We start from the raw sequence: 24,479 nt of genomic DNA, 5'->3' as shown, positions 1-24,479 counted from the left end.
TTTCTTTGCTTACCCTTTATTTAATGACTGTTATACAAATTCACACACAATGGTAGTGTAAATCTGGCACCTTGCCAGTTAATTAAAAATGGTGGCGGCTAGCGGGTTGTATGTGCTGCACCATGCTCTGAATTGCTCTCACACTTTCCTAGCTTCTGCACACATTCTGGAGTTGGATCAATGCTCTTTTGTTGTCTCTCTCTCACACACACATGCACAGTTTTATGCTTGTTCATGCAGAGAGGCATGTATGAACCGTATGTGCAAATCCTCACACAGAACTCTAACTGTATTCCTGTCAAACTTTCCTCTTCATGCCTCTCAGGTCTTTTCTGTATTTCAAGGCTGCTGCTGCTGCTCAAAACCCCTTTGAGACAACGCAGGTTTTTTCTTTCAAGCTTGGAGAAACAGGCCTGTGAACAGCCCTGTTTGCTCATCTTGTGATTTTTGTTTTCTCTGGCAGCCATTACAGCAGGAATCCTGTGTCGTGTCTGGAGATTCTTGTTTGTATATGTACCACCCACATCTTCAGGTGTTGGATGAAGTGCACCTGCTACTGAGAAATCTGATTCTCTCTGGTTTATTTTTGCTAACAGCATGAATCAGTCATAACTTCACTATGTTGGTTTCTGGAGGCAGCATGAAAGCTTTCTTATTTCAGACTCATTATGTTAAGAACCTGGCTGTGAATCAGTTTTCTCTTTCCCTTGTTCTTTAGCCTTAATCACATGGGATTAGTGGTGTGTGTGGACTTCATGTAATTAATGAATTACCCCCAACCTCTGTAGTGCAGTGAATACATAAGCATAGGATAGCGAGACTATCTGGGAGCAAGTGTATGAGGTGTAGTTTTTCACTCCCCAGTTCGCAAAACAAAACCACTGGATATTCACATAACATTAGTTTTTAGTATGAAAGTAGATTGGAACATTGAAACAGGCCTTATGAGAATTTCTCCTTTTCTTTCACTCTCTCCCTCTCTTCTGTCTTGATAGTAAAGGAATATACTCCACTAAAAGTCTTTGAGCAAGTACCTGTAGCTGGAACGGAAAGGTGGCTCCCAATAGTTTGTATCTTGCTAATTTGAAGTACAGCAGCTGTAGTGAGTGGGAAAGAGTAAGAATAACCCAGGGATTGCACCGGGCATCGCTGTGTCACATTCTAGCTCTCATGTGTTTTTGTTCTGTCCTTCAAACCACATCGGGATCATTACAGTGTTTTGCCTGCTTGATTTTGTGGGCTTGCTCAGATTTTCCTGATTTGGCCAGTTTCCTTGTTAAAGGTTGTTTTTTGTTTGTTTGTTTGTTTGTTTGTTTTGTTTTAGTTGTGCTTATTGTTGATGTAGGATTGGGAGTCAGCAGGATGTTTTATGTTGAAAATTTACGGAATTCTTTACACCCTTCCTGTGTCTGACTCCTGCCTGGCTTGATCTACTCTGTGCAGCTTTACACATGAAGGAGGGACTAGTATAGATGCATGGTTAGCAGAGAGAGCCACTTGTGGGATGTTTCTGAAACAGTGGAATTCCATGCATTGTCTAGAATGGCAGCAATTAGCTCTGTTGGACTTGTTGCAGGTAGAACATGTCCGATGGAATTTAGGTGAGAAAGATGGAAGAAGAGTCATGGTGGAAAAAAAGAAATGCAAAACTGTCCACTCCTCACCACATGGATGAACAAAGACAGGCCTGCATGCTAAACCAAAAGCCTGAACAGAGAACTCAGGACAAAGAATGAACAAGTAGTTCTAAAATCCTGTCAGGCCTTACAAATCTCACCTGAGTATAAGATTTGGTTTCAGTCTAAATCCTGGTTTCCCATGGCACAAGACCCACTGGAACTCAAGGGAATCCCCATGACACATCCATGACATCACGTCCCCCACTCTACTTCACCTTTCTACTGCGACAAGAAGTTGCTGCACGAGTTGTATTGTTCCCAATTAAGCATCTTTACTGTATGTAGCCATGGCAACAGTTGTTTAACTCGCTGGATGAACAACAGATTGTTTGTGTTCACTAAACACATTTGCATCCTCAAAAAGATCAGCTGTTTGTGTAGCTGGTGAGCTCGCTTTGCCTGCAGAAGGTTTTGTATTTAGCATTACTTCAGTTAAGTCAACTCTCTGCAGTTTCCTCTGCTGCCTGCGAGGACCAGCCTGCTGTAAATCATGGTCGAAGCAACACAACAGCCTCATTACAGTCTGAGCTCAAAGACTGGACTGGAACAGACATTAATTGTTTCAGAAGCGACCCCAAGTAAGAGGCTGTTGTCTGGGCAGAAACAGGTTAACAATAGTCTGAATGTAAACTTCATTGTTGTTTAAGTTTTACTCTGTTGTTGTGAAATTAACGGACCACCGAGTCCTATTGTTTGAGATACGTTAATCTTCGTGCTTGCTGCTTGTTTCTGTGTGTTTAGCACTTTATATTAATTATGCGTCCCGTGCTGTTGGGCTTTATTTTGTTTTGTTTTAATTTTCTGCCACTGTGGTAAACCCGGTAAGCTGCCCTCTATCAGTTAAAAGACAAGTGCCACGGCTGACTAACTGTGAGCTGAGTTTGCGCGCCAGGTTTTTGTGTGATGAGACAGTTATTGTGTCTTTCCATGGCAATTAGGATCCCCTCTGCTTTGCTTTGAATGCTTTTCCATCTCCACCCCGAACACATCCACTCACCTTTGCAGGCATTCACACACACATGCACGCACGCACGCACGCAAATGCGCACACATGCACACTGCCACCTCGTTGTCAGAGACATGTAAACCAGTTCTCCATTGTGCTTTCTGATGTGGTCACGTTTGCCTTCTACCTCCCGCCCCACAAGTGCATAATGGTATTATAAACATTGGCATTTTAAATGAATAGCCCCCTTCTGTGAGACTGTATCTACGGTTTGGCTGTTGGTCCCTGATCTGAGGGTGGTGCCCTGTTATTATTAATTCATATTCAGAATTTGATTGATGTTAACGCAGTTATTGATATCATAACCATCCTTACTGTAATATCTGCTAATAACCAAACACATTCCTACTATATCCTGTATGTTCAATATGTTCCAAGCATTCATAGCCAAATTCACTTCATCTGCCTCATGCTCTCATGTCCTAATAGCTCCAAAGCTCTGATTCTGATCTGTGATTTATTGGTGACATGATGTTTGAAGCATACTGAGCTGTAACTTATCTGGTAGGTCAAAGCACAGGACACAATGTAAAATTGAAAAGGCAAGGACTTTACTGAATAACCACAGCCAGACATGGGAGGTCAGTCCAGAACAGACAAACAAATCAAGACAGGGAGTATCTGAAGACCAGTGAACAAGATGAACTCCAGGAAACCGTAAATACCAACACTAAGCAAAGTTGGAAAGCTCTGAACACACAACATAGAAGAAAGACAATCTGGCAAGGAACAACAAAGACAGAGGAGTATATATACAGGTTTGACTATGGGCAAGACCAAGGACAGGTGAGGGAGCACAGGTGTGATTAACTGGGAAGTAACAATTCGGCAGGAACTGAGATAACAGTAAATGTAAGTCTCTCAAAGTAAAACAGGAAACACAAGAAATATCTATGGATGTGAAACTTTATTCTTTTGTTTTTTGCCATTGAATCCATTGTAACTCTTGTGAATCCAAGCTCACAACAGCTGATGCAAGCTACAAACTTTTTAGAAACACATTGCAACACTGCAGGAGGTGACTATTGCTCAAAAGATTCCTTCCTTTATAGCTTCAGTTTGATTGACTTATGTTGTTAGATTGTTTGTACAGTACACTGTATTGCTGCCCTCCTTAGGAGACAGATTGGATTCTGCTTACCAATGCAACTCTGGAGAATGGCGAAGGCATGAAGGCATGTTGTAATTAAAATATGAGTTTCAACTCCTAACCTTGTCTCTCTCACTCTTAAATCTGTAGTGGTAAGCAGCAAGCAACCACTGGGAATAGATGACAGGTAATTCTCGCAGACAAGGCAGGGGTAAAAATGTTTTACTCTGTGGATTCAGCATTGCAGCTCCTTTGGGAATACAAAGCAGAGGAAAGTCAAGGTGAACAGCCTCCATTGAAATGCCACTCTAACTGTCCCACAGGTCTCTCTAAGTTAATGGACTCTGCAAGTGCCTCTATATGACCCTGCATTCCCCTTCAGATAGATACAATGACCCCTCCTGAAAGACATGAAAGTGACCATGTTATTTGCTGCCACAGCTAAGAAAATATTCAACTGGCGGGGCCTTGGGCTAAGTGGGCTGTGGGTGCTTTAAAATGCTGGACTGATGGAGATGGTATCTGAAGGTGCTTGCCTTCTTACCAAGTGTCAGGAGCTGATTCAAACGTAGCTCTTAGGCTGTGTCCAGCCTTTTCCATTTTCATCAGTAAAATCACTAAACTCCATTTAGAAACAGTTGTATTGTCTGTAAGTAGCTCTGTTATGTTCTTCATTTTCTGAGGTAAAATACTGTACAGAAAAGGGATTTACAGATGCACATCTTTAAAGGTGTGTAAGTATGTAGTGAGGTCTTGATAGAGAATGAGAGATTACAGAGATCAAACAGGTAACACATAAGGGTAATGCTCACATAAAGCTTTCCTCACATCTTGCTGTTTTTCTGATGTATTCAGCAACATGTCAGTTTATTCAGCAGTTTTGAACATGGCTGGTCTCTGGGGATGTCCTCAACGGCCAGGTGAATAAAATCAGGCTAAAATAAACAGCAAGATATCAAGTTGAGGTCAGTATAGTTGCGGAATTGGCCATCAAGCATGCAATCATCCAGTGTGTGAGGTTATGTTTTTCTGTGTCACAGGTCAGCAGGTCGTCATGCTGCTTCGACATGTATTTGTGCTGCTTCTTGGGGCATGTGACTTTGTGATAAAGAAAACTCAACACTTGGAGAGATACGAACAGTTTTCCACTGTCATCGTTAAAATTGGAGCTTGTGTTTTCTTGCATGGCTGGTTTACTGGGCTCTCTGTCAGAGCCATTACAACTCTCATCTGTATCAGTCAGCTCCATCTCTTGTGTCATCCATCAGCTAATCAGTGTGCAGTCATGGAGCGCCATCACCTCACTCCTGCTGAGGTTAGCCAGCTTACTTACAGAAACCTGCTGCAAAATCATTTTCAAGAGGATCTGACGTGACATTTGACTGGGCCATTTTTACGCACTTTGAAGGACATGTTGAGAAGAAATGATATGGGGGTGGGGGGGTGGGGGGGGGGGTCGGTGGGGGGTGTCCACTTTAGTGCTACAAACTCACTTAAGTGCCTAGTTCTTTCAAACCCATTTGGGCACTGAGTCTGCAATCCTCCAGCTACAGTCTCCCTTTTCAAAAAATCCTCAGCGTATCCGGTCAGCTATAACTATGTTGAGACATCTCATTGTCTTTTTGTCACATGTCCAGGGATGTATGACTGTTGAGATGTGAGCATACTGAAACATCATTTCAGACTTTTTATCCTGAGAAGTGCTGTCACTGACTTCCTCTCTGAAATGGTCTCATAATGCATGTTTCGGGAAAACCCATTAGATTGATATGCTGTTAGGAAAGTACAACTAAAATGCCAGAACACTGTGAAAAAGTTTCGATATACGTAGATCAAATATATCTACTAAGCGATGTCCCAGCTGGAATTGGGTCGTCAACCTTGGCAGCAACGGTGATTTATACGGGGACACAGCTCAGGCAGGAAGAGGAAATGTGTTGGTTTGGATGCTATATTTCCTCATCTAACTTTAAATTCAACTCAACTCTTTCCCTGCTATATATCTTTGCTGCCAACCTCGGGCACCTTCAGTGCCTTAGCCTCTCACTTTGAGGTCTGGCCTCCTCTGAAATTTACGTTGCTCACCTCAGGCCTGACGACACACAGTGATGGCACCCTATAATTGAATCAGTTGGGTATTGGGGATATTGACTCCTTTGAGTCCCTCGCCAACAGTGCTCATCATGTCCCCCCTCCTCTCTGGTATTCTCTCCTTAATAACACTTCTCTGTGAGTTTTCATCATCATGACCCAGGAGGAAATTGTTTTTCTCTGACGCTCAAACTCATTTAGAGAAACTTTTGGTGGTGTTTTATAACCTCTTCCAGCCCCCACCCTGTTTATCCTTCCCCTATCCGTTTTTTAAACTCCCACCCGCACACAGTCAGAGCCTTAATGATGAGGCCTTCCTCTTGTTAATGTCCATCTTCCTCCATGCTCTGGCAATTACCACCCTCTATCTCCTCGACTCCTCCCGTCTATGAGCATATCTTCCCGTCCATTTCTCAGTAGCCCCTCGGCAGCCCACTGCCACTTATGTCCATGAGTCACCACGGGGATCCGCACAGATGCAAGCGCATACACAGCCTTGCAGAGCCACAGGGGCCCAACTCAAACATACACACATGGACACACTCACAAATAAACACAAGTAAATTGCCTGAGGGAATGTCATGCTGCTAAATGGTGTCTCTCTACCATCCGCGTTCTGCTTTCCCCACTACATCTTATTTGTCATGCTGTGCGATTTTGTTGTTTTATTGAAATAATAATTTAACTGTTTGAGTTCTTAATTCTCTGTTTTCTCTTGCTCAAAGATTTGTGAGGGCATTATCCCAACTACATGCTTATGTTGCCTGGTTTGTTTCCCCCTTGAGTGTAATGATCTTTTTTTATCAGTCAATAACACAAATAACAAATTCATATTCATGCAAACAATCTGTCAGATATCGTCTTTGTACATTATGTATCAAAATTAAGCATGTTTGCAAGAGTAAGTGGATCGTGCTGCATCATGAATTTGTGTAGTGGATTATGATTCATTATTTTTTCGATTCTCCACCGAAAAAAGTACAGTCCAGTGCATACATATCCTCATACCAATCTTGTAGTCTTGTAGTTAATGAGGGGACTTAATGGATAGTTTGGATGTTTGACTGACTACTGTCTCTCTTCAATTCAGAGAGTTCGAAGCATGTCAAGGATCTTTTTTTAATAAAATATATTTTCTTACAGTTTATATGTTCATTTCTCTTTTGACAATGATTCCTGTGCACCTAAAAAGGAACTTCAGAGCATGGCAACGGGAGGGACAATAAAGAGGATAAACAACAGCGCTGGGGTTATAGAGAGACTGAGGAGAGACCACACAGGACGAAACAAGATGACACAGGAGTCACACACACACACACACACACACACACACACACACACACACACACACACACACACACACACACACACACACACACACACACACACACACAGGGCCAGGGGAGGCCAAATGTGTATGTTTATGCTCTTCTTGACAACAGTGTGGCCTCCATGGGGAGAGCTTGTAACCTGTGTGTGTGTGTGTGTGTGTGTGTGTGTGTGTGTGTGTGTGTGTGTGTGTGTGTGTGTGTGTGTTGTGTGTGTGTGTGTGTGTGTGTGTAGTGTGTGGTGTGTGGTGTGTGTATGTGTGTGTATTTGGGAGTTCAGGAGAGCTTGCTCACAGCCTTATCTCCCACCAAGACTTAATGGGGTAATGGAAAACTCCTAGTGCATGCTGGGAATGAATGAAACACAGAAGCAATGCTGTTGAGAAGTGGAAATAGCGATGGCTGATAGGGCTACACACTGCAGGATTTAAGGTCGTTTTTTCTTTATTACTGATTTACAGTGGAATGAAAGAGTTTGCCAAAATTTCAGTCCCTGAAAAGAAGCATAGCAAGTAAAGGATGACCTGATTTCCAAAAGCCAAGTTCAAATTTACAAATTTACACTACTATAACAGCAGGTCCAAGGAGAGGGGTTACATGCAGAGTATGTGGGAACTATGGATGAGCAGAAAAGGAGCATCCACACTGACCAAGAAGTGACTGGTAGCTCAGTGCTCTAACATCAATAGAAGGAAGCTACTATCACAGTTGGAGATTGAGAGGCTCCAACAGAATGGGAACACCACAGAGAGATGGAGCTGACCCTGGTAGATTAGAGCAGTGTTAAAGAACTAAACGATACCCCACCACCAGTCATGACAACCGCATCCACCAAGCAGACGAGGAAAACTGTGGCCAGACTGAACACAGCCGATCTGGCAGGTGACTTCCACAGCTCACTGCTCAGTCCCATTGGAAGAGATACCCGCAGATCCCAACACAGCTCTACTCACAGCTCTATGGAAGAAAGAGGCATTACACAACACCAGTGCCAAGTGGCTGCTGGACCAGAACAAGAACCAGTCAACATTACAAAGGCAGACATCCAACCATCATTACACTAGCAAAACAGAGACAGCATGCTTTCGGCAGAGCAGCAGTCATCTTCAGCGTAACTAAACTAAATGTGAATGAACTGACACACAATGACACAGTGACATCACTCTGTACAGCCATTGGCCACTGTCAGCGGCAATGAGATACTGATAGTTTGTAAAAATATCCTGACTGATTAATTAATGAATTTTAATGAAATATAGCCTACTCTGTCTCATCCTCCATAAATTTACAGCACCACATTATAAATCCTGTTACTGCTTTCGCAGGTCACTTCACTTAATCAATCATTGCATGAAGCGTTTCCATCTGAAAAATGGAACACATACAAAAACTTCTCGCTTGAATGTAAAACTAGTTACCTATTACAAAATGGGCAAACTTTAATGTCAAGCGCTATTATGCATGGCCTTTCTATAATGAACCATAGACCCTTTGTTCATTAGCTGTAAGACTCTTCCATTATAAGCAACTCTCTCCAAAGTGCAGGGTCTCATCAGCCTATCGTTAAACCCCCAACACGCTGCTCAACACTGCGTCGATTTTTACTTCACCTCTTTCAACACGCAGGCTCATTTCCAACCCAATTTCACAGGCATTTGAATTGGATGGATTTGACTCTGTCCACTGAGAGACCACAGCGGTTTCCCCTCAGGCTGCGGCCTGCTGAGAGAGAAGGTGATGGGGGGGGGAGTGAGGAAGAGATAGGGGGAGTATGGGAACAAGACAATGAGAGTGTATGAGGTAATAATAAATAAGAGGGATGTCTAAGAGAATGGAAATAGATAAACATCTCCAATGATGAAGTTCATCTATTCACATTCATAATATGTAACTGTAACAATGTGTCATTAAGGAAAGTCTGAATCATGGTTGATTGCTGAGTCTCATTCCCAGGTCATCAAATGCTGATGTGCTGGGTTAGCGGCTCGTCCCTAATTATCTTAGGGAGTGGTGTGTGTGTGACAGATAAAGGGACAGAGGGCAGGGCAGGGTGGATTTGTCACACAGTGGGACTCTCTCTGTCTCTCTGTTCTCAGTGCTTTAGTAGGACCTCCATAAACCATGAAGTCTTTTTTCCCCAGCGGAGCGGCCACCGTCCTTTATCTGCTGCCCTCCAGGGGAGCGGCCCATTCACGCTGCCACTCTCTGATTTAATTGTACAGTTTGGGATGACTGGCTTTCACCTTCAGCTTCCACCATGCTCAGCACATCTCATGCCCCTACAGTCCAGTCCTTTACCTGGAAGATGGTGAGATGAAGGCTCTGGTTGAATGTACAGCTTCTGCAGTATTGCTCTTTGACTTTTAGACCAATGAAATCTGTTGACTTCAGCGGAGTTGAAAAAGGGAGAGTGTGAGAAATAGATGGCGAGTGACAGAGGAGATAGAAAAGGCTAAAGAGAGGTAGAGTGAGAAATGAGAGATATAAATGGAAGGTTCTGGAGAGAAGTGGAAGGCAGCAAAGATCAAGAGTAAAAATGGTGAGTGAAGGGGAGAGAAGAACAGGACACAGATGAAGAGTTATTTGGTGTCTTGAAATGGAACATCCCACAGTGAAAGAGGAGAAGGTGATTAGAATCCCTTTGAAATGTCTGAAGAACACCGAAACAAACACCCTGACAACAAATGTGCAAGAAAATTCTACGAAAAAATTGAGACTTGCGTGTTTAAGGTAGGATCGAAACATGGACGTCAGTGAGAACAGATAGAGAGAATGTGAGAATATATTTCTTTCATTGCTCATTATTTACCTTTTTTTTCCCAAGTGTCACTGAGAGCTGAAAAAGACACAAGAAAGTCAGCTCTTGCAGAATGCCATGTTGCTGCTTAATTGCACACGGCACCAACCAAAATGTCCTGTCGGCTTCCAGACAGTCAGCCCTGAGCAACTCGCAGCCCCGATATAATTATTCCAAACATGACAGCAACTGAAGTCTCTCTCTTTCTCCATATGACAAACAATAAGAGGTGTCCACCTGGTGTCAATCTTCCACCGCAGAGACTTGAAAGTGTGACTTGTTTACCCCTCTGAACTTTCGTAGTGTCTGTGGTGTTAGAGTGAGGATAGGAGCTCACGGGAACGTGAGTCAGTGGCATGGCTCATTGTCAAGTTCTTCCTTTTTGTGTTTCTATACTGAAAGTTTGAGATGTGATGCATGTGTGTGCTTCTCATGAAATTGTTCTAAATGAGCACTACTGTGATTAATTACAATGTCCCAGAAAGAAAAAAAGACACCGACCTAAAAAGTATTCAAATACTGTACGTAATTAGACTTTATTATTACGTGCTACTCAAGAAATATGAGCCCAGTCAGCCAGATGGTGGCGCTGTAATCATGGCCCAGAAACTACATTTTGGAAAGGCCACACTCCTTGCACCGAAAGTCTGACTGACTTGAAATAAAGCACACAAGTCCAGCTCAGTGTGCTCCACTAAAAAGCCTCTTGGTGCATTAAGGTCTGCCATGATGGATGGAAATTGGCCCTCATATATCTTTACATTTAGGGTGCTTGATGAATTTCAAAGACGAGGCTTGTCATGGCAGCAGGACCCCCCATCAAGTGAGTGATGAAGTCCACTTTGTTGGATGCAGTAGCAAATGACTGAGGCACAGACAGATCTCATTGGCTTTAACACGTTTCAGCTGATGCTGAACAAAGCATGTAGACACTGTGTCACTGTATGGGCTCTGACCTGTTCCTCCATTTATTCAGTATCTCCCCCCTTGACAAGCTCTTTAAAGCCAACTCTTCTGAGACCCCTTTTGTCATTATTATGCAAATGACAGTATTCCACACTATCTTGCTTTGTTGTAAATATATTGCATAGTAATTAGGAGAGTGTGATTTATTTGCATAAGTGCCTGGGCCCACTGTTTAAGAGGAAAAGTAAAGAGAGAGAGAGAGGAATGCAAAGCTGATGAGTACAGAAGGAGCTGTAAGTTCCCAGTGAGACATACTTTGTGTGTGTACGTGCGTGTGTGTGTGTGTGTGTGTGTGAGAGAGAGAGAGAGAGAGAGAGAGAGAGAGAGAGAGAGAGAGAGAGAGAGAGAGAGAGAGAGAGAGAGAGAGAGAGAGAGAGAGAGAGAGAGAGAGAGAGAGAGAGAGAGAGAGAGAGAGAGAAATAGACACAAAGCTATAGAGAGGATTCATTTCAAGTGCTCTAAACAACAAACTCAAGAGCTCTTTATGCCGTGGCTTCCTTGTTGGAGGTTTTTTTTTAACTAATTGACCTACATATCCATATAGATAGATAGATAGATAGATAGATAGATAGATAGATAGATAGATAGATAGATAGATAGATAGATAGATATGTACTGTATGTATGCTTTTCATTTTGCTGCTTTTGACTTTACTGAGACATTAGCTGTACCAGTGGCCTGTAAGTGGTCAATAAAGCCATGCCGCATCCTCAGAAGCTTCATTTGGCACCTGGCATTAATGCACTCTGTATTGACATGTAGCACACCAGTGGTAGTTATGTGTGCATGTTGTTTGTTTCCTTCACACATTACATAAAGTGCGTAATTTGGCAGGGGATGTTGTCTCGCCGACAAACATGGCAGTGCGCAGTAGGTAATGTCATATTCACTGCTGCACTGCTTTTACTTGTTATTCCTTTCTCTATTTTTCCATCACCATCTTTTATGGCTCTTTGGTCAAAGGCAATTGCAGCCATGGCGGGGTGTTGTTGCCTCATTAGTGCTCGTAGCTACTTTGAACTCTGTTACAGCCACTCAATCAGAAAAAATGTTATTTTGCAAGATGAAACGTTAAAAGACTCCAAAACGTCCAACGTCATTGTGAGCTGCGTCTTTTCTGTGGCTTATTGAACATGCCATGGGAGCATATTTTCAGTTGACAGAGCTAGTCCCTTTCTTCTTGCAATGCATGATGTGTGTATGTGCTGTTTCATACGGTGCTCAGATTCAGATCTCACTGTAATTACGAATACTTCCACAGTGTTACTGTATATATTTCTTGTCTGTCATCTTTTAATTTGTGCACTAATAAAGATGTGCAGTTAAAAGCTCGTCAGGCAGTTTGTAATGTCAACGCGAGGTGCTTTTGTCCGTACTTGTTGTTTATTGTCTAGTTAAACTGCCATACGAGAGAGGATAAGCTCCTTCTAATCACATCACTGTCTCCTTGACTTATAATTTGTGTGAACGGTCGGTTAATCCAGAGGGAAATTGGATTCAACCAGTGCTGTCTCTCTCGGGAAATTTCCACCTTTCAAAGTGCAGGCCCTCTGCTTTGATTAGAAGGCCAATTCCCTGTTTTTCCTGGTTAATAGATGCATATTGAGCATGATAAGATGCATGTGCATTTAAAGCACCCTATTTATGTCCTCCTTCAGAATAATTTTCCCGTCGTATGAAATCAAAATGTTAAATATTCTAAATAATTAAGATTTTGTTTAAATTCAAATCAGATCTTGAAGAGCATATGGCAGTGTGTCCTTGACACAGAAGGTTTATTCAAACACGGATGAAACAATTCTTTGAACTCTTTATTCTGTCACACCGCAGTTTTGCTGTCAGTCATTCATTGTGTGCTGGAGTTTGCGTTGTAAACCCTGTGTAGATTGCTGTAACCACACTCCAGCAGGCATGTTAGAGCAGCTCCTCATTTTTATGGGCAGAGCAGCCACTCAGCCATTCACATTTTGACATTTACACTGTGCCGTTGGGTATCGATGGCCAGACCTCAGCGGGGCTGAATGGTAATGGCCAGCGATAACCTTTTGGATAGACAGCTGGTAAATATAAAGAACCAGCGGAAAGAAAAAAGGCCAGTGAATACTTGTCCCCTTTCATTTGTTCTGCCTCTAATAATTTCAAGCCTATACTTGGCTTTTCAAATGTGCTTTGTCCTGTGCTCTGCTTAAACCCACAGGTGGAGTCTAGACCACCTACACCTGCATGAGTTTTCTTTCCCAGACCTCTTTGTGTATGCGCAGAGCTAATGCGCACACACACACACACACACACTTTTCACTTACTTTCTTAGACACTTCTTTTTAGCCAGCCATGTTTTTTGTCACACTTTGCTTTGTTATTTCTCTCCTATCTCCTTCGTCGTCTTCTTGTCACCAGCAACAAACATTGACACAGACGCACACTGCAGGGAAATGTAAACAGACATGGGGAAGCACACACACGCACAAGAAAGAGATGGCACTCCAGGCTGAATGATTCTAAAGGGACTTAACTAAGTAAAGTGAAGGGAAACACACTCACACACACGCAGTCTTGCTTCAGTCTTGCTTCAGTCATCTAATGAAAAATTGTATCACATACCGAACTTTGGACATGAAAAATCAATGCATGGGTGTGTGGGTGGTGTGTGTGAGCTTGTATATGTGTGTGTGATTAATGAGGGCCCTTGGTAGCGTACCAACTGACTCTAATAATCAGATGTTTAATCACTATGAATAACAATAAGCTTGTCATGTTTACACCATTAATCGGTCATCCTAAACGTGTGTATGTATTTCAGAGGGTTGATGGGATATAAAAAGCTGGCGTTTCTGTCCGTGACTGTGTGTTTGTGAGTGTGTGTGGCAGGCAAGCAGGATGTATTGCGTCAGTAATTGTAGCAGACAGAGGAGGTTCGCGCTGGACCCTGATGGTCCAGTCAGCCGTGGAGTAAACACTCATTAACACATGTTCCCATTGATCAGACAGAAGGACAGGGCTCACACACATGCACACAGAGACACACTTAAAGACATACTTCAAGTAGTAGTACTAGCTATTAAGAGAAGAAGTTTTGGTGTTTCTGCTCATTCTGTAATACGTATATTTTGTACCTAATCGGGTCATTGAAGTAAAAATTGTTTATCAGAAAGAACTGAAATAAAGCAGAATTGGTAGAAGGTGCTTCACTAGGTCCTGTCGATGTTTTTTGATCTACACTTCTACAGACATGAACTTCAGTGATCAAAGTTGCTCCAAGGTTTGTTTTGTCCTTGTTTTTCAGTGATAATGATTTTGAAAGAACTAAAACGAGGACATCCTTTCACTGTAGTCTGGAGCACAGGCCACAGCCGGTAATCCTCCATCCACGGGAAATATATAAATGACAGATTTGTTTAAGGAGAAGTTTCCAGTGGATACATATTTAGAGATGAAAATGTATACGTTTCTTCATTCGTTACATTCACTTGTATAAACAGCAGCTGGCCTAACACACTGATTCAGATTTACACCAGTAACTCTCCTTTCCTCGTAAATGAACCCTCAGGATCGTAGCACTGCTCTGAATCATACATTCACACGGGGAAGCTCAACTTGTGTTGTGATCTGACATCCATGTCAGAGGTGTTTACTGGCCTGTATCTGGGAGAGGTGGGATTGGAGTGGCAGCACCACAGAGGTATTTGTCCGGTGCTGAGTGGCGCTGTGAATTTTGAGAAGGTGATTATTGATCTGAAACTACCTCTGTGGCTCTGAGCAACTAACTAGATTCAAGAGGGATAACGCAAATGGGCAAGACTTTGCTGCTGTTCACAGACCTTGGTTTTGACCTAATTAGGGCGTGCATTATTTTAAACCAAAGATCAAGGATCTTTTCATCCTTAATCCTTTTTAAGCCACAGCTATGAAGATGGTCTTTCCCAAAAATGCTTTTAGGAATATGTAGAGAGAGGGAGGGAGAGGTGGGGTCTGATGGAGGTCGAAGAGGAACATCGAGGTCTTTGGCAAGCTTTGAGCATCCAGAGGGTCTTGGATAAATGTGTGCCCTGTTCAACCTTGAAGCCCAGCCAAGTTAAATCAGTGAAATGGCTACTAGTCCCAAAGCCAAGTGCTACATGAATTAACCATGGACCACAGAGGACAGGAGGGAGGGGGTGTGGAGGAGGAGATGGAGGGAGGAATGGAGTAAAAAGATGTCCTGGAAGAAAAAGAGGGATGACTACAAAGAAGGGAGGAAAGAAAGTGGAAGAGAAAAACAGAGTGATGGGAGGGAGCAGATGTCAGAGTCAGTTTTCAAGGTGACGCCCTGCCCAAGCCACAACTCCAGGTCACTACTTTCTGGCAGAGTCCAAGGTGAATGTCTCTCGGCGAGGATATGTGTGTTAGCATTCATGAGTGGAGTAAAGCTGATGAAGTGAGGGAGTGAGTGATGCCCCTGGTCCAGGGCTGTCAGCCAGGCTAATGGAGGGCGTCACAGTTGGCCACCCACTGACTGACAGGTGCCAACCGGGGCCTTCGTCAAGCGAGCACCAAGTCGGCGGTGCCAGCTCGCTTACGGTGGTGAAGGATGATGACACAGAGATCGCTCACTCGGCTAATGCTGACACACATGGCTCATGCACGCCCTTCTGAGCCTGTCACTCTGTGAGGAGCGTAGGCTGTGAGATGAGATAGTCTTAAAAGTACCCTGACTCATCGAGCGTAGACAAGAGGGTCAAGTTGCTGCTTTGAAATTGGAATCACCATTATCTGTTCCATTTTCACGCTGGCAGGTTGACCTATGATCTCTGCTGGCCCACATTCAGAACCACAGTTCCCCTTCATACACAGGCCGGATCACTTACAGGACATTTACATACAGTACATCACAACCGTGCTCATGTTGCACTCCATGAGGTGGCAGTAAAAGGACAAGAGGGTAAACCATCAAACGAAATAAATATCAAGTACTTTTTTTATTGGTGTAAAGGGCATAAAATACATAGAACTGGACGGAGGAGATTTACAAGCAAAATATACTATAATGTGCACATTATGGTGCAATGGCATGTGTGTGAATTAATGCATTTTGAACTAAAAGAAAAGAGAAGACTGAGCGAATGAACAAAAAATAGAAAAAGAAAATGAAACAGAATAATATATTTTTAATCCATTGGACCCAGTCCTTGCCCTCCCCTCAAAACTCTCACCACTGAAGCCATGCTGAGCCAGAGGTGCTGCCTCATCACTGGCATTTTGTTTTGTATTGATACAGTGTGAAACAGCAGAATCTGAAACTTGGGGCACATTGACCGTAATGATTGTCGATAATGATGATAATGATAATGATAATGATAGGCACATTTAATTTTTTTTCCCGTTTGTGCCATAGGTTGGGAATATTTAATAATGTATGAACTGTATTATTATGATGTCCGAATGCAAGTCTGACTCTTAATGCACAGACACAGATTTACCCAGACAGATCAGAGGGAATAGTATCTGTAATGTCGTGACAGTGCTTAGCATGTTCATTAAGCTCTATTGTGCTCAGTATTAATCAGGACAAAAACTTCTCTCCTGACAACATGTCAGACGTGTGTTTGTGCTTGAAGTCTCTGTATTTTACAGAAAGTCTTGTAGAGCTAAATCAGATGTTAAGTGGGCACTTGAGCCTTTTCGAAAGGTCCTCTGATTGCTTTCAACAAGCGTGAGTCACCTGTCAGACAGGTTTCATTTGACATTGTAAGAAGGCTGCTTTTCACAAAGCAGAGAGCTGGAACTGGGAGTCTATTTCTGTATTTTCTCCTTTGAAAGTGAGCATCTGCTACAGTATGCGACGCAGAGAAAACACGAAAAAGTCTAAACTTATTATCTCTTGTTGAGATTTCATGAGAAGGGTTTCTTCTCGGTTGGTCTTTTACTTTGAAAACAACAGGTTGGCAAAATAAAACAAAAAAAAAGCCCCAAAAGGCAAAAGCCATGATGGTCACCATCTGTCAAACAAGCTCCCTAAGAAGTTATTCGTGAGTGATAGAAAAGGAGGAAGGAAGGGATGGTGGCATTGAATGAAGTGGAGGGAAATATTGACCGAAAAATGGAAAGCTAACAGAAGTGTGTGACAATGACTGAAGAGATCCAAGGAAAGGTTCAAGAAAAGATGATGAATAGCAAAGATCAAAGAGGAAGCAAGAAAAAAACGCAGGAGTGCAAAAGTAATTAAAGCGAACTTGTGAAGAAATAGACAAAGAAGCAAGGGAGGTGTCCAGAATAGGAATGTAGGGAGGTGAAGTAAGAAGGAGAAAGGGCGGATGGGGGGGTGGTAACTCCCTGAGTTGTCACTCCACCATCATGTATCAGGTTCCCAGTAAGAGACATGTCAACTGACAGAATGGGACCAGCGCAGTCAAGCAGGCTGATGAGCTCATGTCTTTTTTCAATCGAGCGACTGAGGCCTCAGAGGTCAGGGCCAGACCACGGACTGAAACTGAATGCACAAGCACAAGCTTTCTAAATATCCCCACAATTTACTATACATGCCTTCAGACATCCCACCAATTGCCTTGTTTGCATACAAATGGCCAGCATTTACTTCAGTTTTGAGGGGAAATGGCTGACGCATCTAAGAAACCGTTGAAGAAGTGCAGTTTTACTAACTGAACTTGAAATAATAAAGGATGAAATCGAGAGAAGAATACACGTAATATTTGGAAGCATTTGCGCTGAGCCACAGGACCTGGAGGAGATTACCAAAATCGTCTAATTTCAAGCATGAGGCTGAGAAGTGTGTTACTGTTATAGTGTGTGTGCCATATAGTGCTGTTTTGATAACAGATTAATTTTTCACACCTGAAAGTGTAGGTAATTCTTACGTCCCATGATAATAATCAGAATAATTATGAAGATTGTGTATTTATTTATACAAAGATCATTCTGATTATTCTAATGCTTAGTGACAGAGCTTAATCACTCATGCTTCGCTATGTAATCACATGTACAGATTACATCCTAATGCAATGTGGTGAGAAAAGCTCCAAATTAAATGGCACCGAAATCCAAACTTCTATTTTCCGCCTTTTTTTTTTTTTTCTTTTCAGCTCTTAACATCATACTAACCTAGAAGACTGTGTATACAGTACGCATGGTGTGGAAGATGTGTACCAGTGCGCTCATTCTCAGAGCCCATGAAACCATCAATATTTATTTGCATATTCATGAGAAAATCTGCAAATGTCGACTGTTTTTCACTTATTTCAGCATATTATGTCCACTCCTAATGCCTGAAGCCTGTTAGCCTCCATTTTCTGTAAGTGTGCTCCAGCCCTGAAGACACAGCAGCCTCATTACTTCAGTTTGTGTCGAAGTTGATGTGCAAGCAGGGAAACAGGGCTACAGCAGAAGGACCCAAATACAGACGACGGAGGCAGAGCTGTTGCAGTTCAGTGATTTGGTAAAATTAAGTGAGGCACACAGGCTAACAGAGGAAGTGTGGCAGGCAGGGGCAAGGGTCAAAACCAGAAAGCAGTCCAACACCAACGAACATATCCAGTGGAGCAGGCAGGAATCCAAAGTCCAATAAACAAGCAAAAGGTCAAACGCACAGGTCAGGCTGGCAGAGAGAGGTCGCAGTTACACTCTCAGATAAAGATACGGATAAACAGAAGAGCATACACTAGAGAGTGAAATTATGAAGCACATGGTAACAACCCGGTGTAGAACAAAGGAAGTGAACTGATATATGCAGTGACGGTTGATTAGGGAATGAGGTGCAGGTGAGGAGTGGGCGGAGTGGCACAGGTAGCTGCAGCACTGATGAGAGGTGGGAAGAGGTGTGAGGATGGGTGGGACTGTCAGGTGATGAGGAAAACAAATGTGGCTGAGGAGGAGGGACAGGGAGACCGTGACAGTTTCCCTTGACATCATTATGGGTGGGGTCAAAGGTGAATGAGAGGTGGTGGCAGGCATCGCAGGTGTAAAATCACTTTGTAACGGTCTTAAGTGAATTCACTGGCAAGAGACTGAGACAGGAATGCAGAGAGACAGAGACAATGGGACAGGACTCAGGGGTGTGTGAGAGAGACAAGATGCTAAACGGAAAGAGGAGTGAAAGTGATGGCTGGGCCCTGGAGAGGGAGGGGCTGAGCCAAATAAAAACGGGACAGAGGAGCAGGAGTGCAGGGGCTCTTCATCTTCGTGCTGCTATCAGCCTCTAATTGCTCAGATTAAAATGCTGCCTCTGCATATATCTAGGGACAGTGTGAGTGTGATAGCCTGCAGCACAATCATTGACATAGTAATAACTGTTTAATTGCTGTGGGCCTGAGCTTCATGAAGACGTCAAGCCATCGCCTCCTAATGGCCTCCTCTTTTGTCAGGGATCAAGCCCCTTCCCATTGCAGCGTGAGATGGATGGCCTCCCACTGGCATCATCATCTCCGTCTCTGCAGTAGATTAATGATGACCCCATCAAGCCTCAGAATACTGATGTCTTGTCGAGGACTCACTGTATTTTTCAAGGGTCACGACCCAGTTTGACATGTTGAAAGCTCATGGTGGTTGTGGTAGATTTTATACGGCCTGTGGGCCAGTGGACCATCCCCCCTGGCAGAGAAATAACTGGAAATAAATGCTCCTTTGAGGGGAAATTGAGTGATACTGGATAATTCCTGGCTGGTTGCATTTGGGTACAGTAGAGTGGAGAAGCTATGGAAAACAGTGTGGTCAGGTCACGCAGCTCCACCCCATCATCATTAAGCTTCTGAAAGCAGCCGGCCATGGGCTCGTTAGCACTAACGAGACGCTATAACTCTTTCTTGATGAGAAAGAAGCAGAATTGGTGGTGGTGGGGGACGGGGGGACGGAGCTTATTCACAGTCATCATGCTGCGTCTCTAATATGGCGCTCTGCAGTAAACATGTATTGCCACCTGCTGATTTTTGTTGAACTTCAAACACCTGTTGTTCGTTCATCACCTCCTGCCAGTTCCTGCACAGTGATGGCTGTGGGGCAATGGCGTGTGTTGGGGTTTTACAAATAATGACAGACACCGTCTCAACACACTGCAAAGTGGAAGTGATTATGATAAATGAGTTAATCGTCAGTGTTTGGAGTTATTTAAGAAAAGACTATTGTGCTCCAAAAAACCATTAGAAATGTTGTCTCTCTTTTTGATGTTGTTCTGGACATGCACAGCTGTTTCACTGCCCAAGTCAACCCAGTCACTGCCAGTGATTTCCATGGCTGTTGACAAAAAAAGTATGTTTTATTGGCGTTTACCAGCAGTGGTTGTGCTTGGCTGCCACAGCAGAGGTAGAGGGATACTTTCACTGTGCATGTCACAGTGTGTGTGTGTGTGTGTGTGTGTGTGTGTGTGTGTGTGTGTGTGTGTGTGTGTGTGTGTGTGTGTGTGTATTTCTTTGTGTGCTCTGTATACTGTGTTCTCTGAGATGTGAGTCAACTGGCAGAACCATCTATTACTGCTGCAAAAACCAGCTGAGGAACATCACATGTAGGAGAAGTACTTGTGTGTCACACCGCTTATGATACTCTGTTGTGTCTGTGCCTGTATATGGTCGGCCATGTGCATATAAAATTCAGCACACACACACATTTTAAAAGTGTGTGTGCTGTATACATATATGTGTGCATTTTTTTGGTTGGCTTAAAAGTCTTATATTTGTATCTCTCTGTCCACACTGGACAAGTGTTGGTGTGTATGTGTTTGTGTGACTACGGTGCACTACAGTGTTGTCATGAAGTGTACAGTGCAGTGCAACGCAAGACAGAGCTCATATTTATCGCCATAAACTTTGAAATGCTCCATAATAATAGTAATAATAATAATTCTCCCGCCCCAACACTCAGCAGATGAGGATGTGTATGAGAACTTTTTCAGGTCATTATCTGATCAAAGGCTTTTTCACCTGATCAAGCACAAAGCTAAATTGTGAGTGTTGTAGAACCTAAATGCTCAAAGGGCAGAATGAGTGTTACTCTTCTGCAACTCACAGTTTGACAGTAATTTGCCAGCTCTGTAATTATTGCTAGCAGGCTAGCCTGAAGTGAGGAGGTAGAGGAGAAACTTTCCTCTGCTCTGCCCGTGAAGATATCATGTGCGTTTTATATTTTAGGGTTGAAGAGGGCTGCTGTAGTTATTTGTCTTTCACAGAGTGCCCTCAAGTCAGACATGTTCGGTTTGGAGCAGAGGAAAGCACCAGAAAACCTGTGAGGTGCAAAAAGCAGAGCACTTAACTCAGAGAAGCACATCAGTCCTGACCGGCCCCCGAAAAACAACTGAAAAAGGATGCATTCAAGAAAACATCCAACTCTTCTCTCTTCTCGACTACTGGACGATATTATTATTTCTGTGAAGCCGTTGCAGGTCTCCCAGCTTAACTCTTTTATTCATCATCCCACTCAGTGCCATCAGCAGTGTTTGGGATAGCTTAGTTATATAACTGGAAGTTATGTCATGTCACTTCAGTGAGCAACTGAGTCATACAACATCTTACATCTTACAGTGCAGCAGTGAGACTACAGTTACTGTTTATGCCTCCGCGGCAACAACAGCCGAGACTGTGATATCTCAAGAAAGCCTTGAGGGAATTTCTTCAAATCTGGCACAAACGTTCACTTGGTCTCCAGGATAAACTCATCAGATTTCGGTGGTCAAAGGTCACTGGACACACAAAACGTGTTTGAGCATAACTCAAAAATTCATGCGGTTATTGTTACATTAAATGAAGAAGTGATGCCGTTTTATATTCAAAAGGTCAAAGGTCAGCCTCACTGTGACATCACGACATTCTGCAGAAACGCATTTCTGGCCATTGTTCAACACCATAACTCAGCACAGTAGGGGCGATTGTGAACACTTCTAAATTGGTGACACTAATCTTGGGTGTCTACCTGAATGATTGGTGTGGCTCCGTGGAAGCATTTCAGTAAGCCCCTGTTCCGTCTTACTGTACAAAGAGATCAGAAGTTTATTGACCCGGCATCTTATGGCTCACTGAGGCCTTATTCTTACACATATAGAAGCTATAACTCTGCTCTAATCAAAGGACCCTTGTAAAACCTTTTTTCTCCAAGTCTAACTGTGTGTGCAAGAAATATTTTGACGCTTAAAGTTTTTCCTGGCCCACAGAAAAACGCAACAAAAGGTCACTCCTCTCCAAAAGCTTGAAATAGCTGTCACCTCTCATACTCAATCACTTCCCCTGATCCCTCTCACCTGCTCTCTGACCTATCCGTTTTCAATCTGTCTTTCCTCCCTCTGCTTGCTTCTCTCCGTTCTGCTGCGCATTCTGCATCACCTCCAGTGCTGCAGCTGTAGCATTACGCTAGATGGACAGTGCTGTTCCAAAGTGCTTATGACTTGGAATACATTTTTCCTTTAACACCAGCAAGAAAAAGACCTGCAGAAGATAATGAAATATAGGTCACAGCTCCATGTAGACTGTAATCTTCACTGCCATTACCACGCCAAACAGTGCTGTTAAAACAAGCCAAAAAATCACCAGGTTCAGCACAGGTTAAGGGCCATTCCAGTAAGATATTTTTTAGTTTTCCATGGCAGATGATGGGTGTAACATGCAGGCACACAGGTGGATGTAGGGTGGAGATGGCCTGTGACATGCATAACTAACGGTATGGTGAATAAAATCTATGGTTCAAGGGGCAATGGCAATATCAACAGATAAATAATTAAATAGAGTAATAAAAACTGAAGGATTGATACAGTCTGACAGTCAGAGCTGGAGAGACAGACCCTTCAGTGCGCATGGTGTTTTAGTAATTGCAGTTGAAATGTGGTCAGTATATTTTAGTTGAATTACTGTATTGATTAACGACCAAGGCATGCTGTCGAACATATATAAAGACACACATGTCTGAAGCCGGGCAGTGATGTGCTCCAGTCTAAAACTTTAAAGCTTGTTGCCGTTCTGGACAGAGAAGTCGGAGAACAAATTTTTGCTGTGTAACTGGAGTGTGGGGAGGCAATTTTCCACATGGCCTTGGCTGGAAACATTTGTCTCCCATCCAACACACACACACACGCAGGCACGCACGCACACAAACACACACACACACACACACACACACACACACACACACACAAATACAACATAAGCACTACAGAGTACCTCTGTCCAAACAGGCCAGAACGAGCTCCCCTTAAATATTTAAGGGTAGCTGTATTGAGTTGCTGTGTGTGTGTGTGTGTGTGTGTGTGTGTGTGTGTGTGTGTGTGTGTCAAATTAGTGTGTGGTGATATCCTTTACTGTTGGTAGCCATTATGCAGAGTGCATTATCTAGCATGTAGTTGGCCAGTTACCTGTCTGTAGACTGATGAATGACCCACAACAGATGAACGTTTTACAGAACACCTTACTGTGCTCACACACACACACACGCACGCACGCACGCACACACACACACACACACACACACACACACACACACACACTCACACGCACACACACACACACACACACCTGCTCTTCCTCTTTAGCTGGTCCTCTGTTGCCCTCTGCCTTGATCTTTCTCGCTCTCACTCACTGACAAACTCAATCACTCACTCTCTCTCTCTCTCTTTCTGTAACACACTCAATAGCTGACTCTCTCACTGACCACCATTCCCTCTCGTACACCCATACACACACTTCCACACACACACTCAATCACTCATCTACTCACTCCCAAACTCACTTGCAAGCTCCCCTTCAGCCCTCTGTCTCTCTCTCATTATCGCGTCCTCTCACAGACACACTCTTACTGTGTGTGCACACACACACACGCACACACACACACACACACACACACACACACACACACACACACACACACACACACACACGTGTGCAGTGTTTTCTGGCTGCTGGTGGAGCTCACAGAAACTCCTGTTAAATCGCACACGAGCTTAGCTGTGATCTGCCTCAGCTGCTGGCTGCTTTAGAGGCTCTGAGAATAGAAAGGTGATATTAACCACAACATAAACACAGTCTCAGTGCTCTAAGACTTTGAGCCAATCAGGGAATTTTAAGAGGAAGCTAGTGAGATATCTAGATATGTATGTGGAGCCACTGCGGGATTTCCTGCAGATAATTCACTCCGATCCATTTCAGAGCATACAAGGAAAAAGTTTTTTCATTTTTACATTATGGCTATTTTCAGATCAGCTGACGTCAGAATTGTTCATCTTCCCCACAGTTAAAGACAGTATGACCTCACCCTGTCGCCCGTGTGCAGCAGCGTAAGCTCCCATATGGATTTACGCTCTGATGTTGGCACTTCTAAAGTCTCGCTCTCCTTGAGTCATGCTTTGTCATGTCATTGCTTCACGTACAGCTCAAGGTTATAAGAATCCAAAAATACCCTTTTCACCTTGACACAGGCAGTTCATAGCTAGTTTTTACACAGCAGCAGAAGCTTCTAAATAACTCCAGACCGTCGCTGGGTGTAGTAAAGCTCCAGCTGTACGCTTGCATTGTGCTTAATTTGTTCATGTCTGTGTGTTCCCATGCTTGGTTGGCTGGCTCAT

The 24,479-nt window shown here is 43.3% G+C and overlaps 1 protein-coding gene across 1 annotated transcript in view; it reads left to right on the top strand.

Annotated features, from left to right (window-relative positions):
* The window catches only part of kcnh2b (potassium voltage-gated channel, subfamily H (eag-related), member 2b), a 231,543-nt gene that overhangs the window by 86,570 nt on the left and 120,494 nt on the right, over positions 1-24,479 (top strand). The gene's annotated exons all lie outside the window — the stretch shown is intronic.

Source organism: Chaetodon trifascialis, chromosome 18 (genome assembly GCF_039877785.1).
Source record: "Chaetodon trifascialis isolate fChaTrf1 chromosome 18, fChaTrf1.hap1, whole genome shotgun sequence".
Classification (NCBI taxonomy): Eukaryota; Metazoa; Chordata; class Actinopteri; order Chaetodontiformes; family Chaetodontidae; genus Chaetodon; species Chaetodon trifascialis.
The sequence above is the reverse complement of the archived record's forward strand: the minus strand, read 5'-3'. Positions and strand labels throughout refer to the sequence as shown.